Below are 20,738 nucleotides of genomic sequence, written 5' to 3' on the forward strand. Positions count from 1 at the left end.
GGATGATGTCCCCCGGATGGTACCCCTGGATGGTGCCCCCTGGATGGTACCCCCTGGATGATGTCCCCCGGATGGTACCCCTGGATGGTGCCCCCTGGATGGTACCCCTGGATGGTGCCCCCTGGATGGTGCCCCCTGGATGGTGCCCCCTGGATGGTACTCCTGGATGGTACCCCCTGGATGGTGTCCCTGGATGGTGCCCCCTGGATGGTGCCCCTGGATGGTGTCCCCCGGATGGTGCCCCCTGGATGGTGCCCCCTAGATGGTACCCCCTGGATGGTGCCCCCTGGATGGTGCCCCCTGGAGTCATGCAGTGCACAGCACTGTGATCTGATCTCCAATGACCCTCTGCATTGATGGGTCCCCAAATCCCCATCCCCAGCCCGGACTCCCTCATGAGCTCCAGAAACAGATATCCACCCATCCGCTGCTCCCATGGGACAGCATCCAGTACAGACAGTGCAGGTCAGAGCTGATCGAATCGCCAGCAAACCCAGTCCATCAGCCACAGGTCAAGAATCCCAAGATACATTTTGCACAGGTCAGCTCTTGCCCACATGTTTCAAATCATCCCCAGTTCCCCAATCTCCATTGTCACCACCTGTTTTAAGCCACCACTCCCTCTTGCCTGGACCAATGGGATCCTAAGTGGGACACTGTGAGAAATTATTTCTATTTTTTACATGTTATCTTTAAAAATGATGTATTTCTTATATCTGCATGTGTGTGTGTGTGTGTGTGTGTGTGATGTTGCTGCAGTAGCATGCAATTTACAAGTAACTAGCTAACCCTCCTTGAGGACTCTGTTGAAAATGTTATTACTAAAACAGTTTAGTGAAATGGAGTCACAGCATGACTAACTCGTTTCTAAGGTCATAGGCTGGGACCCGAGTTGCCTCATCTCTGAAACAGACATCAGAGCACGGGCCACCCTCAGAGATGTGTCAAGCAAGGGCACAGCCCTGGGCTTAAAGCACAGACTGTGCAGGACTGCTGCCTGATGTTGAACCTCAGATCTGCTGCTGACCAGCTGGGTGAAGGTGCACAGCTTACTGCCTTTCCCGTCCTTCCGTTTCCTCACACGAAAATTGAGATAATATTGGAATATACCTCAAAGGAGCCTCAGTGACTGAATGGTACAGAGTAAGTGCTATAATATTGTTTATTAAACTACACATAATACATAATTTTTAAGATCATGGAGTGGACTCAACTTTGGCAGACATGGGAACAGACAGGCATGCAGGAATGTTTCCTGGAGGGTACCACAAGCCCTCCTATGACTAGGGACCCCGCTGGAAATTCATTCCAATCAAGTTGCTGGTTATGGTTAAAAGCAAGGGGCTGCCCACTATCCTCAGCGAAGTAACACAGGAACAGAACACCAAATACGACATGTTCTCTCTTACGAGCGGGGGCTAAATATTGGGTACTCATGGACATAACCATGGGACCCATAAACGCCAGGGACTTCTAGAGGGGAGAGGGAGGGAGGGAGGGGGCAGGGGGTGAAAAGCCACCTATTGGGTACAGTGCTGATGGCCATTTATACCTCAGACCTAAGCGTCACACAATATACCCATGGAACAAACCCGCACCTGGACCCCCTGAACCGATTATAAGAGTTGAAACAAAAATGAGGATCTGGGGCAGCGGGAACTGGAGTGATCCAGGTTGTTACTTTGTCCGAGGGAGTATGTGTGAGAGAGAGTGAGAGGAGAGAGGGGAATGAGAGAGAGAGAGAGAGAGAGAGAGAGAGAGAGAGGGAGAGAGAGGCAAGAGAAGAGAACGAGAGAGAGGAGAGAGAGAGGGGAAAAGAGAGAGAGAAAGAAGAGGGGAGAGGAAAGAGAGAGAAAAGACGGGAGAGACAGAGAGGCAAGAGAAGAGGAGAGAGAGGAGGAAAAGAGAGAAAGAAGAGAGGAGGGCCGGGCGCAGTGGCTCACGCCTGTAATCCCAGCACTTTGGGAGGGCGAGGGTGCACTCTGGGTGGATTACCTGAGATCAGGAGTTCGAGAGCAGCCTGGCCAATATGGTGAAATCCCATCTCTACTAAAAATAAAAAGAAGTTAGCTAGGCATGGTGGTGGGCGCCTGTAGTCCCTGCTACTTGGGAGACTGAGGCAGGAGAACTGCTTGAACCTGGGAGGTGGAGGTTGCAGAGAGCAGAGATCGTGCCAGCCTGGGTGACAAGAATGCAACTCTGTCTCAAAAAAAAAAAGAAAAAAAAAGGAAGAAGAAGTGGAAAGGAGAGGAAAGAGAGAGAGAGAGAAAGAGAGAGAGAGAGAGGCAAGGAGCAGACACAGCCTTTCTAAGGGATTCACAGGAGAAATAGACCCGGAACTCCAGACTGCCAAAGAGTATAAGGAGACCCAAAGGGGGCTACGGACACAGAGAGTCCTGAGGTCAGTAGAGATGTGGGTGAGGCCAGAGGATTGGTCCAGGCCTTCAACATGGAACTCACATCTTACTGCAGGGCCTGGAAAATTCCATCCTCTGCAGATCTTTCGACACCTTCCCCACGCACTTGCCTCCCCCCTTCCAGCTGGGGTTTCCATGGCAACAACCTGAGCTCCTGCACCATTCGCAAGAAGGTGGGAGCACTGAGCGCGCGGGGAACAGGGCAGAGGGACAGACGTCAAAAGCGTCTGCATCGGCGGTTCATGTGCGTATTTTGCACACATCGAAATGCGTCAGCAGCAGCAGCGTCTCCACAAAACGCAGAAAATTGGCTTCAGGGGCCACTGTGGATGTGGACAGAAATCCCAAACATCTTCTAAGCAGCAGCATTTGACGTCCTTACTCAGTCAGACATATCGATTGTGCCCCCCCTCATCCCTCCAGACACCGCTCTAGACACGGAGAGTGAAATAATGTAAAGAAAGGAGCCGGGTCTCTGCCCTCCTGGAGCCGAGGGCTGTTCATGCCCTCATTGACGCATCCATCCGTCCTGTCTTTCCCCTGGTGTTTACTGAGGGCATACTTAGTGGTACACCCTGGCCAAGCGTGGTGGGTGCAGCAGAGAACTCAACAGGCATATTCACATACTGGGACATGACTGTTCCAGCAGGGGCGATACATGGGAACGTAGGTAAGATTTCAGGTGGTGGCGAGTGTTATCAGGAACAATAAGTCAGATTCAAAGAGCGGGGTGGGGGATTTTAGATTGGGAGTCAAGGATGCCTTCTTGGAGGTGGTGATATTTCAATTTCAATGGAGGGAGGGAACAGTGATGGGAATATCAAGAAGAAAAACAGTCCAGACAGAAGAATGTATGCCTTGAAAAGCCGTGAGGCTGATGGCTGCCCAGCCTGAGGACCGTCGAGGAAGCCAGTGTGGTCACGGTGGAGGGAGCAAGGGAAAAAGTGGACAGAGATTTGTTGGAAGTGAAGTAGGGGCCTGATCATTCGGAACAAGACGGCTGATTGTCAAACTATGGCCTGCTTGTTTTTGTACAATACAGTTGTGCTGGAACACAGGCACATCCACCGTCTGTGTTTTGTCTAGGACCACTTTTGTACTATAAAGGCAAAGTTGAGTTGCTGTAACCTAGACTGCAGGGAATCCCTTTTTCCACATCAGGTGACACTATCCATTCATTCACAGATTCTGGAAACTAAGATGTGAGGGGCCACCATTCAGCCCACCACAGATGGATGAGTAGATAGGTTAATGGATGGAAGGATGGTGGGTGGAAGGATGGATAGTAGAATAGATGGATTATTAGTAAGGTGGATGCTTGGATGGAAGAGTGAATGGATAGATGGGATACAGATTGATGGGTGGTGGGTAGATGGATGTATGGAATGATGGGTGGATGGATAGGTGTAGGGTGGATGATTAGATGGAAGAGTGAATGGATAGATGAATATAGATTGATGGGTGGATAGATGGATGTATGGAATGATGGGTGGAAGGATAGCTGTAGGGTGGATGATTAGATGGAAGAGTGAATGGATAGATGGGTATATAGATTGATGGGTGGTGGGTAGATGGATGTATGGAATGATGGGTGGATGGATAGGTGTAAGGTACATGATTGGATGGAAGGGTGAATGGATGGGGGTATGTAGATTGATGGGTGGTGGGTGGATGGATGTATGGAATGATGGGTGGATGGATAGGTGTAAGGTACATGATTGGATGGAAGGGTGAATGGATGGGGGTATGTAGATTGATGGGTGGTGGGTGGATGGATGTATGGAATGATGGGTGGATGGATAGGTGTAAGGTGCATGATTGCATGGTGAATGGATGGGGGTATGTAGATTGATGGGTGGTGGGTAGATGGATGTATGGAATGATGGGTGGATGGATAGGTGTAAGGTACATGATTGGATGGAAGGGTGAATGGATGGGGGTATGTAGATTGATGGGTGGTGGGTGGATGGATGTATGGAATGATGGGTGGATGGATAGGTGTAAGGTACATGATTGGATGGAAGGGTGAATGGATGGGGGTATGTAGATTGATGGGTGGTAGGTGGATGGATGTATGGAATGATGAGTGGATGGATAGGTGTAAGGTGCATGATTGGATGGTGAATGGATGGGGGTATGTAGATTGATGGGTGGTGGGTAGATGGATGTATGGAATGATGGGTGGATGGATAGGTGTAAGGTACATGATTGGATGGAAGGGTGAATGGATGGGGGTATGTAGATTGATGGGTGGTGGGTGGATGGATGTATGGAATGATGGGTGGATGGATAGGTGTAAGGTACATGATTGGATGGAAGGGTGAATGGATGGGGGTATGTAGATTGATGGGTGGTGGGTGGATGGATGGATGAAGTGATGGGTGGATGGTGAGAGTTGGAAGAATGACAGGATGAATGCTTTAGGTGGGTTGTTGCATGGGTGGCTGAATGGATGGATAGTTGGATAGTTGTGTGCATTAGATGGAAGTGTGGATACGTGGATGGGTGGATGGATGGGTTGGTGGGTGGAGGGATGGTAGAGATTGAAGAGATACTTGTCTGTCTTTGTTATAGGTCAGTTTTATTTCATACAAACTCCCTGGATTCTGGAGTTACTCCTGTGTTTTGGCTGCCGACACTTCCCACTTGTGGGAAGTCCTATCTTGGGCTTTTAAATTTCTTGGAATAGGGGTTGGTGAATGAGGAGGGTGAGCAGCAGATGGGCTAATTGTGTACACACTTCAGTGACACAGAAAGGTTGAGTAATGCTTTCCTCGTTATGCTCCACCTTCCCGGTGAGGTTTCCCAGGCTCTGTCCTGGGCACTCTGTTTTCTCCAGACCCTCCCAGGGAGACCTCAGGGTGACATGCTGAGAGTGATGTCTCAGCCACCACGTTGCAGCCTCTGTTACTATCCTCCCTCACCTGACTCTAAAGTGAGGTGAAGCAATTGGGAGGATACTATCAGAACTTTTATTTCACTATGTGTTTCATTTTCAACCTTTTGTTTTTAAGTGTGTGTGTGTGTGCATTTTTGAGACAGGGTCTCACTCTGTCGCCCAGGCTGGAGTGCAGTGGCACAATCATAGCTCATTGCAGACCCCAACTGGGCTCAAGCGAGCCTCACACTTCAGCCTCTTGAGTAGCTGGGACCACAGGCATGTGCCACTCCACCCGGCTGAGCCCAGCTAATTTTTATTTTATTTTATTTCATTTTTGTAGAAATGGGATCTCACTTTGTAGTCCAGGGCGGTATCAAACTCCTGCTTCAAGTGGTCCTCCCTCCCCAGCCTCCTAAAGTGCAGGGATTGGAGGCGTGAGACACTGTGCCCAGCATTTAAAGGTATGTTTGTAGTTTTGTAATGTATATAAGGTCTCCAGTCAGAAATGCCTTTCCTATCTGTTCCTGCTGTTTCCCCCTCCTTCATCAGGAGCCATTTCTTTTTCTTTCAGTGTCTGCTGCACAACCCTAGTGACCCCCATCACCATGATTCCCGGATGATTGCCGCGTCCTCCTCCGTGGTCTCACTCTTGCCCCTCCCAATAGTCCCTTTTATGCACCTCAATTTCACTCCAGAGTCTGGAAATTTCCACCATCTGAGAGTCTTTCTGCCCACTCCTCAGCTCATCCAATCCTACCTTCCTCATCCAATCGCGTTTCCATGGTGACCGCCAGAGCCTGCTTCTGAGGTCTGTGCCAAGTGAGAGTTTCTGTGGGGGGACAGGTCAGAGTGATGGACGTCAGAGTAGCTGAGCTGAGAAGCGAGGCAGGGATCACAGGAATCATCCACCCACCACCCATCAATCTCTCTACCCATCTATCCATTCACTCTTCCATTCAGTTATCCACCTTACTATTCATTCATCTTCTCTACTATCCGTCCTTTCATCTACCATCCTTCCATCCATTAGCCTCTCTATTCATCCATCTGTGGTGGGCTGAATGATGTCCCCCAGTGATATGAACATCTTCGTATCCAGAGACAGTGAGTGTCACCTGATGTGGCAAAAGGGATTCCCTACAGTCTAGGCCACAGCAACTCAACTCTACCTTTACAGCGCAGGAAGGGTTCCACCACCGTCCTCCTGTCGGTGGTTCACTGTGACTTCTGTCCCAGCTTCGCCCTTGGATACACTCATTCATTCATTCAGATGATATTTATTTGCAGATGGGTTCAGACCCCTTTGCCTCTCAACTGTTGTTTGAGTCACCACCTGTGACATCCTCATCTTTCATCATCCTAAAGAGAAGTTCTGTCTTTCTCCTGTGGAACCCTTAATGGATCCCTAAGGATCTGAGAATAAACAGCTCCTTCCTTATCACAGTTTGCAAGCAGCAGGCGCCCACAGCGTGCCCAGTGGAGGAGCCCAGGGTGGCAGCTGTGTTGGAAGCAGGGGCCACACAATTCATCTTAATGCCCCAGCCCCGAAGAACTAGCACACGTACCTTCACGTTACGGAAAATAAAAAGCAATGCAAATTTCTGGAGTAACACAAGTGAAATAGTTTTCAATGCTTTATGCCATTGCGTGGGATTCTACCTGCATTGTTCTAAAGAATTTCAGTTTGAGGAACGTTTGTAGGGCACAGAGGAAGTGCCCCAGCTGACAGGCACTTAGGGCAAGACACTCACAAAGTTCCCAAGGTGGGTTCAGCCGGGTGCGGTGGCTCACGCCTGTAATCCCAACACTTTGGGAGGCTGAGGTGGGTGGATCACCTGAGGTCAGGAGTTCGAGACCAGCCTGGCCAACATGGTGAAATCCTGTCTTTACTAAAATACAAAAAAAAAGCTGGGCATGGTGGCGGGCGCCTGTAATCTCAGTTACTTGGGAGGCTGAGGCAGGAGAACCTCTTGAACCTGGGAGGTGGAGGTTGCAGTGAGCGGAGATGGTGCCACTGCACTCCAGCCTTGGTGACAGAGCAAGACTCTCTCAAACAAAACAAAACAAAACATATATATTTAAAAATGTATATTTTAAATGAAATACATAAATAAAAATATAAAAATATGTAATTAATTTCTCTCTCTATATAGGTATTCATTTATATACATTATATATAGACACTTCTTTTAAAAATTACTCTGATCCTCCAAATAGATAGATAGATAGATGTCAATAACCCCCAAACATAGATGCTAGCAAAACTTTGTTAAATTATATATATATATATATATATATTTGGAGAGTCAGAGTAATTTTTTTAAAGAAATGCTTATTGGTGATGGAAGTTCCTGAGTCGTCACCCTCCAATAGCTGTCAGTGCTATCAAACAATATCAAGCCATCAAGTCTCCTCACTCCCATCTTCAGGGCCTGTCTGTAACGCAGCCTCTGCAAGCACCCAGCAGCATCCCCTCTTATCTCTCTCCCCACCACTCATTATGTGCCACTGTGTTCTCTGGACACCTCAGGCTTCTTCCTGACTTTGCACCTGCCCACAACCTTCTTCCCCAGGTCTTCCCACCACTGGGTACTTCGGACCCCTTGGAAGTGAGTGCTACGGTGCGTTTGCCTCCTCCAGGAAGCCTTCCTGGCCTCCTCTTGAAAGTAACATGTGCCCCTGTTAGTATCACATCACTCAGTTTCTTTCTTGCACTTAGAATCTTCTGAAATCATCTTCCTGGGTCGAGTTTTGTGTTTACTTTCTTTCTATTCTCACAAAATGGAAGATGCCGAAAGACAGGCTCTTTGCAGTTCTGCTCACCGTCGTACCCCGATGCCTGCAGCCAGAGCAGCCTGCAGGAGGGCTGCCTAAACAAGCACTTAACCTGAAAGAGGAAAGAATCAGATCCCTGCAGCCAATGGGGAGATGGTGAATGCTGGACAGCCAGCTCTGGAGGCCGGGGTGGCAGGCCCGCTGGTGTTTGCCAGCTTCCATGGTGCAAATGCCTCCCCAACGTGGGCAGCTGCAGGAGCCAGCCCGTGCACTGGGCGTGGAGGTGGGAGGTCAGCAGCCCGCGCATCGACTACAGACACAATGGATGTCAATCACCCCCAAACACAGATGCTAGTAAAATGTAGTTAAATAACTAGGAAAGCATATGTTTTGGGTGTTTCCCACCTTTGTTCTTTACATCATTTATTTAATTTTGAAAGTGCATGGAATGTCCTGTTTACTAAAGGATGTGCTTCAACATCTCACAAACTTCCTGCGAGTTGACGCGTTGGCTCCTGTCCTCCAGTAGAAGCTGGCTCCAGCACACCCGTGCTGACAGCACCCTACAGTTTCCACCTGAGTTCCGCCGGTGAGCCCTGCCCGGGAAGGATTCAGACCCAGTCCCCCACGACCCTGAATCTCAGGCCCTGTGGAGAAAGATGTTTGCTCAGAAATGACCCCAGTCCCTAGGCAGCAGAGTGTGCAGTGACCCGGGACACGCTCCCCCTGATCTGTGGCCATGACAGCTACCCGGGGTGGGAGAGCGGGGTGGGAGAGGGGTGGCCTTGGCTCCAGGGGTAGCCTTGTTCCTTCATGTGTATGGCCCGAACCCTTCCTGCTGCAGCTGGTGGAAGAGTCAGGGATGGAATACAGGGGCTGCAAGAGGAGGAGGGGAAGGAAGGACCGTCTTGAGGTTTGGGCAGCTGTGCTGAAAACAGGAGTGAAGATTTGGGTAAGCTTGATGTGCAAAGGCCTCTCTGACACGATGTCATAAGGAGCATGTGTTGCCACCATCCCAAGCGTTTCCACACACACGGATTCATTTCCTTTCTCCAGCCGCCCTGGGGGGTGGGACACGTGGCATCATTTTCTGCCTCAGAAGTGGAAACAGACTCAGAGAAGTGAGGCTCATCTGGGGTCACGTGAGAGGAAGAAATGAGCAAGGATCCTGTGGGAAGGCTTTGCCCCCTCTGCACACGTGGGTCTTCTTCTTCTTATTCATGTTATTTTTAGTTTACGATTTGTTGTATGATTTTTAATTTCATGATATTTATTTTTTTATTTTGTTTTACAGTATGTACCTATGAACACCCACCTAGGACACATAAAGAATAAGAGGTACTGTGTACTATCAGCATTTAAAACACTAGAAATGAGGCCGGGCGCAGTGGCTCATGCATGTGATCCCAGCAATTTGGAAGGCTGAGGTGGGCGGATCACCTGAGGTCAGGAGTTCGAGACCAGCCTGACCAATATGGTGAAACTCCATCTCTACTAAAAAAAAATACAAAAATTAGCCGGGCGTGGTGGTGGGCGCCTGTAGTCCCAGCTACTCGGGAGGCTGAGGCAGGAGAATCGCTTGAACCCGGGAGGCGGAGCTTGCAGTGAGCTAAGATTGCGCCACCGCACTCCAGCCTCGGTGACAGAGCGAGACTCCGTCTCAAAAAAAAAAAAAAAAAGAAAGAAAGAAAAACAAACAAACAAAACAAAACCACTGGAAATGGGTCTAGGAGAAGGTTGGCAGATTCTGCAGTCCAGCATCCTAGCTGGACGCCGAGCTCCAGAGCCAGGGACCGTGGCCTCAAACTCAGCCAAGGTGTTGCCTGTGTTCCTAACCCGTCTATTTCACCATTCCCTTCTTACAATTTCTGGAAACTTCCCCTCCGGCCTCCCAGAATGCACACACCGTGACTCTAAGAATCAAACGAGCACATCCACGTGGTTCTAACAGCTGCTGGGCACTCAGTCAATGCCAAAACCACTTAGTGCTGAGGTTTTAAAGTCTTACTTTCACTAATAAATTTCAATTGGCAGAGAACAAACAAGATCTCCGTTCTCCCTGCGTCTGTACAAGCTGGTCACAGAGCGTTTTGCTTTGCAACCAAGGATGTTCTTGTTTCAGTCCAGACACACTTGGGACAGGTAATGCTTTGAAAGGTAGTTATTTCTTTTTTCAACAAACATTTATTAACTACCGACTGTGTGCCAAGCTGAGGTTTTGAGTCCCCACCCTCCAAGTCTGGTTTTGGGGACTTCCTCTGTTCATTCCTCACCCCCCTCGCCTTCCGCACCCTACTGCGGTTTCCCTGGTGACAGACCGAGCCCGCCTCAGTGGTCCCACCAGGTAGGTGCTCCCCAGGGGAGGACAGGATGGATGGATGGCAGAGAAGGATTGAGAGACTCAGGCCTGCTGTGCCTCAGCCGGGGACACGGGCGCCTCTTCCGAGCAAACTGAAACACGTCCTGAGCCAAGGTCTGCAGAGGGGTAAGAATTACAGCTGCGCACGCCTCTGCAAACGGTTGGCGGTCACATTGCCCTTTGAGTGGTACTGAAATCAGTATTATCTCGTCTCTCCACCCACCCACTCCATGTGTTGCTGGAGTCCTTGCCTTCTGCAAGGAAGGTTCAAGGTACGCAGAACGCAATGATGGTCAAACGCAAGCCAGCTCTGTCCTTGTTATGGGCCGAATCGTGTCCTACTTCCTCAAAAGAAATCTGTATGTTGAAGCCCTGACCCTCAGTATCTCAGAATAAGGTTGTATTTGGGATAGGGTTTTTAAAGAGGTGATTCCCTTAAAATGAGGACTTATGTGTGGGCCCTCTTTCAACGGGTGTGTGTCCTTATAAGAGGAGATTAGGACAGAGACACACACAGAGGGACAACCCTATGCACGAGCCAGGAAAGGAGGCCTCAGGAGAAACCAACACTGCTACGCCTTGTCCTTGAACTTCCAGCCTCCAGAACTGTGAGAAAGCAAATCCGTGCTGCTGAAGCCTCCCGGCATGTAGTGCTTTGCTGTGTTAGCCCCTGGAAAATTCACACAGCCCATGTTCCCATGGGAGTCTTATGGGACAGGGATCTTGATTAAAGAAAAAAAAAAGGGCCGGGCATGGTGTCTCACGCCTGTAATCCCAGCACTTTGGGAGGCCGAGGCCAGCAGATCACCTGAGGTCGGGAGTTCGAGGCCAGCCTGACCAACATGGAGAAACCCCCTTCTCTACTAAAAAAATACAAAATGAGCCGGGTGTGGTGGTGCATGCCTGTAATCCCAGCTACTCGGGAGGCTGAGGCAGGAGAATCACTTGAACCTGGGAGGCAGAGGTTGCAGTGAAATGAGATTGCGCCACTGCACTCCAGACTGGGCAACAAGAGAGAAACTCCGTCTCAAAAAAACAAAACAAAAAAAAACAAAAAAACAAAAAACAAACTTGCTAGTGCAGTCAGTAAACACACATAGTGCCTACCAGACTCCAGTCAATCTCTCCAGCTCCGGCCTTGACACTCCCCACGTAACCCTGCTCCCCAGAGGCACTGGCCTTCGTCCAGTCCTTTGGATGTGCCTGCTTGTTCCCACCTCAGAACCTTGGCAGTTTGTCATTTCCCTCCCCTGTGTCGATCTCTCTGGATTTCCCCAGGACTGGATTCTTCCTGACTCCCCGTCTCGATCTCTCTGGATTTCCCCAGGACTGGATTCTTCCTGACTCCCCGTCTCGATCTCTCTGGATTTCCCCAGGACTGGATTCTTCCTGACTCCCCGTCTCGATCTCTCTGGATTTTCCCAGGACTGGATTCTTCCTGACTCCCCGTCTCGATCTCTCTGGATTTCCCCAGGGCTGAATTCTTCCTGATAAGTCATTCTTGATATTCAAAGGTTTGCTGAAATGTCACCTCCTCAGAGAAATTCTCCCCACCGCGCCCCCAACCACTATCATGCCAACTTACTTTGCATGTCAGATGGTGTGTAGGGAGTGACTGCTGTTAGCAATGACTCTTGATTGATTTTTGTTCTGGTCGGCTTCTCATCTGCTGAAATAGAAGCCCCATGAGGGCAGGACACTTCTCCTGTGTTCACCGGTGTACTCCCAGTGCCTAGCAAGGTAAATATCATTGGCATGAATGAATGAATGAATGAGTGAATGAATGAATGAATGAAGAGCTTCTCAGAGTACTCTGAGTCTCTGTTGTCACAGGTAGGTCTTTGAATTCTACTAAGCTCATTGCAGGGGAAATTCAGTGTTTTCTTGAATCAGGGAGGACTTGGACCAGCTCCTTATCCCGCTCTACACACTCACCCCGGCAGGGCAGGTGTGGGCCGGGGTTCCCTCCCTGCGGCCAGGTTGGACTGTACCAGCTCTGGGTGTCCTGAGAATTCCTCCCCACTCTCTTTTGGCCACATAGCAGCAGGAAACCTCTGTTGGGGAAGGAGCAGTGTGGTTTCTGCTCATAGTTCCAGGGTTCAGTGGATAGCGGTGGGGGTTGATGGGCACATGTCTAGACTGAATCTTTCCTGCTCCATCCTACAGGAAGGCCTGAGATCTTCAATGCGATGCAAAGGAACCATGCCGAGAGGGAGAGGAGCAGATGGGGCAGGGGAGGCATGCAGCACAGCAGGGTCTTCCAGCCTGTACAGGAAGCTTATAAATTGAGGTGGTAGTTTTTTTTGTTGTTTGTTTATTTGTTTTTTGTTTTTGAGACGGAGTCTCGCTCTGTCGCTCAGGCTGGAGTGCAGTGGCCAGATCTCAGCTCACTGCAAGCTCCGCCTCCCGGGTTCACGCCATTCTCCTGCCTCAGCCTCCCGAGTAGCTGGGACCACAGACGCCCGCCACCTCGCCCGGCTAGTTTTTTGTATTTTTTAGTAGAGACGGGGTTTCACCGTGTTAGCCAGGACGGTCTCGATCTCCTGACCTCGTGATCCGCCCGTCTCAGCCTCCCAAAGTGCTGGGATTACAGGCTTGAGCCACCGCGCCCGGCCGTTTTTGGTTTTTTTTTGACATGAAGTCTCGCTGTCGTCAGGTTGAAGTGCAGACACATGATCTCAGTTCACCACAACCTCCACCTCCTGGGTTCAAGCAATTCTCCTGCCTCAACCTCCCCAGTAGCTCGGATTATAGGCACGCACCACCACGCCCAGCTAATTTTTGTATTTTTAGTAGAGATGGGGTTTCACCATATTGGTCAGGCTGGTCTCAAACTCCTGACCTAAAGTGACCTGCCCGCCTCGGCCTCCCAAACTGCTAGGTAATTGTGCCCAATCTGTGTAGTATTTTTAGTCCGACGAAAACATAATTTTCTAGCATAAATTTTCTTTTAATCTTGAACAATTGCTCATAAAGACACATCCTGAGGGCACGCTGACCTCCATTTTCATCCAATGTCTCCATGGCTGTTAATCTTGACATTTTCAGCTAAAAACAAGCAAGCCTGATTTTTGCTAAATGTTTCCAGCTAAAAGATGTCAATTGCTACAATTTAGTTTCCAGATGATCTGTCATTTTGAACAAACTTTAAGCTTTAACATTGCACTACATTCTTAAATGAAACAAAAAAACCGCACAAATCTTTGCTTGTCACAATCATCTAACATTTTATTAAATTGATGCCCGTCCTTCATTACTGTGAGGTTAAAAGCTTTTGTTCAGCTTGCCTGAGGTTTGAAAAAGGACTGTACTTGCTTTGCTTACCATACTTCCTACTTTTCATAATATATAATATTAGACTGTATCTGAACTGCTATGAGAGGTATTTTGTGTTTATCCAAAGGTAACAATCATTTCTTGTAGGAATGAACAAGATGCCTATTACAGAATGCGTAAGGTCTTTACCATAGTCTAAAATCATAGAAGTAAACATATACTAATTACAAGTTTTCAGATTTTTTTTCTAGATTACCCAGATTTGATTCATAGCAAATATTCTTTGTTTTTGTTTTTTTAAACAAACTCATTCCCAAGTATATAAATTGTCAATGATGGGAAAATGTAAAGAAATTTCTTTTATGTGAAAAAAAAAAACAACCCATGATAAAAAGGAAAATCAGCACTCTGTTTTAAAAAATTATGAATTAATTTATTACAGACTTATCTCTCTAATTATCATAATTAGGTTGTCACTTAAGACAATCTTCGTTTTAAAAATTTTGTGTTTTTAAAGTGTTATTACTCTGTGCAAGGAAATTGTTTGATGTATTTATAACTTCTCTTGTAAAATTTTTATTCTTAAATTGTTGTATTCCTGTACTCTGAAGACATTTAAAATAAGGTTCGTGCCTGTGTAAGTAGACTCTTCAGAAATTAATTCAATAATTTGTTGTTGCTTTTGACAAATACTTATGTAAATATTGGTACTGTAAAAATTTTGCATACCTTTAAGTGTCAAGTCTATGCATCCATCTTAGCAACGGGCAGTAAATTATGCAATCTCAAGAAAAGTATTTGTTGTTCATCTGAAATTCAAATTTAACTGGGCACAGCCAGGCCCGGTGGCTCATGCCTGTAACCCCAGCACTTTGGGAGACTGAGGAGGCTGGATCGCCTGAGGTCAGGAGTTCAAGTCCAGCCTGGCCAACGTGGTGAAATCCCATCTCTGCTAAAAATACAAAAATTAGCTGAGCATGGTGGTGGGCACCTGTAGTCCCAGCTACTCGGGAGGCTAAGGCAGGAGAATCGCTTGAACCTGGAAGGTGAAGGTTGCAGTGAACTGAGATTGCACCACTGCACTCCACCCTGGGAGACAGAGCGAGACTCCGTCTCAAACCAAAAAAAAGAAAAAAAAAAAAGAAATTTTACTGGGCAGTCTGTACTTTTATTTGCTAAATCTGGTGACTTTAAGGAGTGGCAAGAACAGTATTAATAATAGTGGCAAATGTTTCTTAAGTGCTTACTCAGTACCAGGACAGTTAATGTTCTGCGACATGCTTATAACATAATTTTTTAAATTATAGTTTAAAATTATTCTTTTCTTTCTTGAGACAGAGTCCTCTCTGTTGTCCAGGCTGGGGTGCAGGGGCGTGATCTCAGTTCACTGTCAACTCTGCCTCCTGGGTTCAAGTGATTCTCCTGCCTCAGCCTCCCGAGTAGCTGGGATTACAGGTGCACACCACCATGCCTGGCTAATTTTTGTATTTTTAGTAGAGACGGGGTTGTGCCATGTTGGCCAGGCTGGTCTTGAACTCCTGACCTCAGGTGATCCTCCCTCCTCAGCCTCCCAAAGTGCTGAGATGATAGGCGTGAACCACCATGCCCCGCCTGATGTTCCAGTGTTCAGTGGGTGGGGGTGGGGGATGATAGGGACATGTCAAGCCTGACTCCTGCTCCATCCTACAGGAGGGCCTGAGATCTTCAATGGGATGCAAAGGGAGAGGAGCAGATGAGGCAGGGGAAGGCTTTAGCCCATCAGGGTTTTCCAGCCTGTATAGTAAGCTTATAAATTGAGGATGTAGTATTTTTAGTCCAAGAAAAACACAACAGATCTGGTTTTCTAGCACAAATTTTCTTTTAATCTTGAACAATTGCTCATAAAGACACATCCTGAGGGCACGCTGACCTCCATTTTCATCCAATGTCTCCACGGCTGTTAATCTTGACATTTTCAGCTAAAAACAAGCAAGCCTGATTTTTGCTAAATGTTTCCAGCTAAAAGATGTCAATTGCTACAATTTAGTTTCCAGATGATCTGTCATTTTGAACAAACTTTAAGCTTTAACATTGCACTACATTCTTAAATGAAACAAAAAAACCGCACAAATCTTTGCTTGTCACAATCATCTAACATTTTATTAAATTGATGCCTGTCCTTCATTACTGTGAGGTTAAAAGCTTTTGTTCAGCTTGCCTGAGGTTTGAAAAAGAACTGTACTTGCTTTGCTTACCATACTTCCTACTTTTCATAACATATAATATTAGACTGTATCTGAACTGCTATGAGAGGTATTTTGTGTTTATCCAAAGGTAACCATCATTTCTTATAGGAATGGACAAGATACCTCTTACAGAATGCAGAAGGTTTTTACCATAGTCTAAAATCATAGAAGTAAAAATATATTGATTGCAAGTTTTCAGATTTTTTTCCAGGTTACTCGGATTTGATTCATAGAAAATATTCTTTGTTTTTGTTTTTTTAAACAGGCTTATTCCAAAGTATATAAATTGTCAGTGATGGGAAAATGTAAAGAAATTTCTTTTTTGTGAAAAAAAAAATAGAGTGATAAAAAGAAAATCAGCACTCTGTGTTCAAAAATTATTTATGAGTTAATTTATTACAGATTTATCTCTCAATTTTCATAATTGGGTTGCCACTTAAGACAATCTTTGTTTTAAAAATGTTACATATTTTTAAAATGTTATTACTCTATGCAAGGAAATTGATATATTTATACCTTCTGTTGTGGTAAAATTATTCTTAAATTATTGTATTCCTATACTCTGAAGACATTTAAAATAAGTTTTCATGCCTGTGTAAGTAGACTCTTCAGAAATTAATTCAAGAATTTGTTGTTTCTTTTGGCAAAATACTTACGTAAATATTGGTAGCATAAAATTTTTGCATACCTTTAGGCATCAAGTCTATGCATCCGTCTTGGCAATGGGCAGTAAACTATGCAATCTCACAAAAAGTATTTGTTGTTTATTGGAAATTCGAATTACCTCGGTCACCTGTGAGTTGTTTTTTTTTTGAGACAGTTACCTGTGAGTTCCCACTGAACCGCGGCCACCTGGGAGCTCCCACTGAACTACAGGCCCTGAAGTGAGTCCGGGATGGATTTGCCAAACAAAGACACCTAACACCACAGAATAAGGTTCTAGACAAGGAACAAAGAAACAAGCAACAAGTGTTCGAGGAAGAGAATAATGGATCTCATTTATTCTAAGGCATATTTTTTAGACTTTAAAACTTTCGCCATAATTTAGTAAACAGCATTTTTCTTTCATCATGGTGCCTCAAATAATATGCATCTTGAAAATCCATGACCTCAACCAAAAAAAAAAAAAAAGGGAAAAACAGCAAATGAACGAGATATTTAATACAGGCATTTGAGTAATACCAATTGATGACTACTGTTAGGGAAAAATGTTCCACAGCATTTTAGATTCGGTTTCAAAATGTTTAAAGTGACACATAATAATTGTATGTATTTATTGGGTACAATGTGATGTATGTATGTACACACTGTGGAATGATTAAATCAAGCTAATTAACATATCCATCACTTTACCTACTTATCAGTTCTTGTGGTGAAAACATTTAAAATCTACTATTCTAGTTTTAAAATATACGATACGTTATTATTCACTACAGCTACTATGCTGTACGATAGATCACTAAAACTTACTTCTGTCTAAGTGAAACTCACCCTTTGATTAACTCTTTTTTTTTTTTTTTTTTAAATCGAGATGGAGTCTTGCTCTGTCACCCAGGCTGGAGTGCAGTGGCACGATCTTGGCTCATTGCAGCCTTCGCCTCCCGAGTTCAAGCAATTCTCATGCCTCATCCTCCCGAGTAGTTGGGACTACAGGTGTCCGCCACGATGCCTGGCTAATTTTTGTATTTTTAGTACAGATGAGGTTTCACTATATTGGCCAGGCTAGTCTTGAACTCCTGACCTCAGGTGATCCGCCCACCTCAGCCTCCCAAAGTGCTGGGATTACAGGTGTGAGCCACTGCACCCGGCCTCTATGGAATATTTTGAAGTTGCTAAGAGTAGATTTTAAATGTTCTCATCACAAAAATGGTAAGTAGGTGAGATGATGGATAATTAGCTTGTTATAACCATTCCACAATGTATACCTGGATCAGAACATCACATTGTACCCGCCCCCCACAACACACACACGTTTTATTCTGTTACCAGTCAGGGCCAGGTCCCCTCTGTGTGCACACGGTAAATCAATCACTGACACAGGCTTTGCAAAAGATATAAGATTTATTTGCAAGAGCACCAAGGAAGGAGGTGGGAGAACATCTCTCAGACCTGCCTCCCTGAAGGTGAGGCTTTGGGAGATGTATGGGTTGGGGGAGTGGAGTGGCCTGAGGTGTGCGGGAAGGTGATTGACAGTGGAGAAAATGAAGTGACAGGTGCGTACTGCACAAGCATCGTCGGGCTTCACGGCATTTTACAGGACACATGTACTGGAAATGGCGGTGCCGGCATGATCTGAGGGTGGAGTTTTTGGCCTCTGAGGTCAGAAGGCCATCTCTCCAGCAGTGTATTCACACTCCCTTTCCCCACGTCGTGGAAAACCAAAAAGTGCACGTTATCTCTTGTAAGTGGGAGCTAAGCTAGGAGTCTGCAAAGGCATGCAGAGTGATGGAACAGGCTTTAGAGACTCAGGAGGCCAGGTGCGGTGGCTCACGCCTGTAATCCCAGCATTTTGGGAGGCCGAGGCCGGTGGATCACCTGAGGTCAGGAGTTCGAGACTAGCCTGGCCAACATGATGAAACCCTGTCTCTACTAAAAATAATACAAAATGAACCAGGCGTGTGGTGTGTGCCTATCATCCCGGCTACTCTGGAGGCTGAGACAGGAGAACCGCTTGAACCCAGGAGGCGGAAGTTGCAGCGAGCCAAGATTGCACCACTGCACTCCAGCCTGAGCAGTGTCAATTTTTTATGTCTCAATAAAAAAGAGAAAGAAAGAAGGAAGGAAGGAAGGAAGGAAGGAAGGAAGGAAGGAAGGAAGGAAGGAAAGAAGGAAGGAGAAGGAAGGAAGGAAGGAAGGAAGGATAGAAGGAAACAAGAAGGAAAGAAGGAAGGAGAAAGAAAGAAACTCAGGAGGAAGAGGGTGGGAATGGGCTAGGGATAAAAAACTACACATTAGGTGCAATGTAGACGACTTGGGTGACAGGTGCACTAAAATCTCAGAATTCACCACTATATAATTGATGCATGTAAAAAAAAGCCACCTGTACCCCAAACGCTACTGAAATAAAAATTAAAAAAAACAAAAAACAAACAAAAAAGCCCGGCCATCTCTTAGGTGTTTGCCCCTAGGGGTCCAGTTGGCGGGCTGGTGGTCTCAACCGGTTTGAACTTGATTCCTGAACAACAACAGAAGCAGCCATCACCATGGTGACAGTGAGTGTTATCTATCCAACGGCCAGTGAAGGTTAAATCTGAGCAGTCAGTGGTGTGGCCTTCAGCTTTGTCGAAAGAGGAACAGAAAATAACAGAAAACAAATGCCTGAAAGCAAGCTGGGCTGGCAGACCTGGTCAAATTAACCCTTCAGTTTCAATTCGTCAATTAAAAATAAAATTTTAGGCTGGGTGCAGTGTCTCACGCCTATCATCCCAGCACTTTTGGAGGCCGAGACGGGAAGATCACCTGAGGTCAGGAGTCCGAGACCAGCCTGACCAACGTGGTGAAACCCCCATCTCTACTAAAAATACAAAACTTAGCCAGACATGGTGGGGAGTGGCTGTAATCCCAGCTCCTTGGGAGGCTGAGGCAGGAGAATCGCTTGAACCTGGGAGGCGGAGGCTGCAGTGAGCCGAGATTGCGCCACTGCGATCTAGCCTGGGACACAAGAGCAAAACTGTCTCAAAAAAAAAAAAAAAAAAAAAAATTAAAATTAAAGTAAAAAAGTAAAATAAAATAAAAATTTAAATGGCAAAAAAAGCAGCCGGCCCTCTTCGCACCCTGGCTTAAGGCAGTAGTCACCATCTGCTATTCTCTCTCTGTTTCTTGGTTGTGGCTGGGCTCAGCTACCTCTGTTCTCACTCAGGCCCTCTCCAGTGACTGCGGTCAGTGATGACGCTCAGGGCTGAGTCCTTTTGAAGGTGTCTGTGCCCACGTGTCATGCCCAGCCTGGGAGGAGGTGGGCACTGGACACTGGGATGGCCAGAAACCCGGCATCTCTACCTCTGGGTGGTCCTCCCAAACAGCCTTTCCTGCGTGGCCACTTCTGTCCAGCTGGACGTCTCACCCCAGCTGCAAAGGAACATTCCCAGGACGTGGTTTTACCCTCTTTCTGACCCAGTTTTGGAAACCACACAGCATTGCTTACACTGCCGTGGGCTTCCTGTCACAGCTGGAACAAATCGCCACAGACTCGGACATTAAAAACAATACCCCTTCACTATCCTACAGTCCTGGAGGTCAGAAATCCCACCTGGGTCTCACTGGGCTAAAATCAGTCCACAGAGCTGCATTCCTTCTGCAGGTCGCGGTGTGGGGGGAGAATCGCCTCCTTGCCTTTTCCAGCTTGTGGGGACCGCCCCTCTCACATTCCCTGGCTCAGGGCTCCTGCCTCCCTCTTCAAGGCCAGCGTGGTTGGCTGAGTCCTTCTCACATCCATCCCTCTGGCTTCTTTAACGCCTTTTAAACAAACTTTTGTGATGACAGTGGTTCCACCTGGATAATCCAGGATCATCTCCTGATTTTAAGGGCTATTGATCAGCAACCTTACTCCCACCTGTATCCTTAATTCCCTTTGCCACCTAATGTAACCTGTTCTCTGACCACTCCGTCCCCTGGGAGAATCCTACGCTCCTTCTCCTGGACGCCCACCCACATGTGTTTTCTGCAGCTCTCGTAACAAAGCATCACAGACCAGACACCTTAAGACAATGGACATTTGTTCTCTCGCAGTCCTGGAATCTCAAACTGTGAAACCAAGGCGTTGCGAGTGTATGCCCCCTGTGAGGGCTTGAAGAGAGAATCCTTTCTGG

At 46.9% G+C, this 20,738-nt stretch overlaps 1 long non-coding RNA gene across 5 annotated transcripts; it reads left to right on the forward strand.

The window, feature by feature from the left end:
- Positions 1 to 833: 833 nt before the first annotated feature.
- LOC119627154 (uncharacterized) lies at positions 834 to 17,072 on the forward strand. Of its 5 annotated transcripts, none has more exons than XR_005243176.2 (6): positions 834 to 1,143; positions 5,639 to 5,759; positions 5,870 to 9,025; positions 9,130 to 9,271; positions 9,368 to 12,172; positions 16,754 to 17,072. It is a non-coding gene; the product is annotated as an uncharacterized lncRNA (long non-coding RNA). The 5 variants fall into 5 exon arrangements; XR_005243177.2 differs by having other exon boundaries at positions 836 to 1,143; positions 5,870 to 8,662; positions 8,918 to 9,271; XR_012093075.1 differs by having other exon boundaries at positions 849 to 1,143; positions 5,870 to 6,106; positions 8,514 to 9,271.
- Positions 17,073 to 20,738: the final 3,666 nt, after the last annotated feature.

Source organism: Chlorocebus sabaeus, chromosome 6 (assembly GCF_047675955.1).
Source record: "Chlorocebus sabaeus isolate Y175 chromosome 6, mChlSab1.0.hap1, whole genome shotgun sequence".
In the NCBI taxonomy this organism is placed as follows: domain Eukaryota; kingdom Metazoa; phylum Chordata; class Mammalia; order Primates; family Cercopithecidae; genus Chlorocebus; species Chlorocebus sabaeus.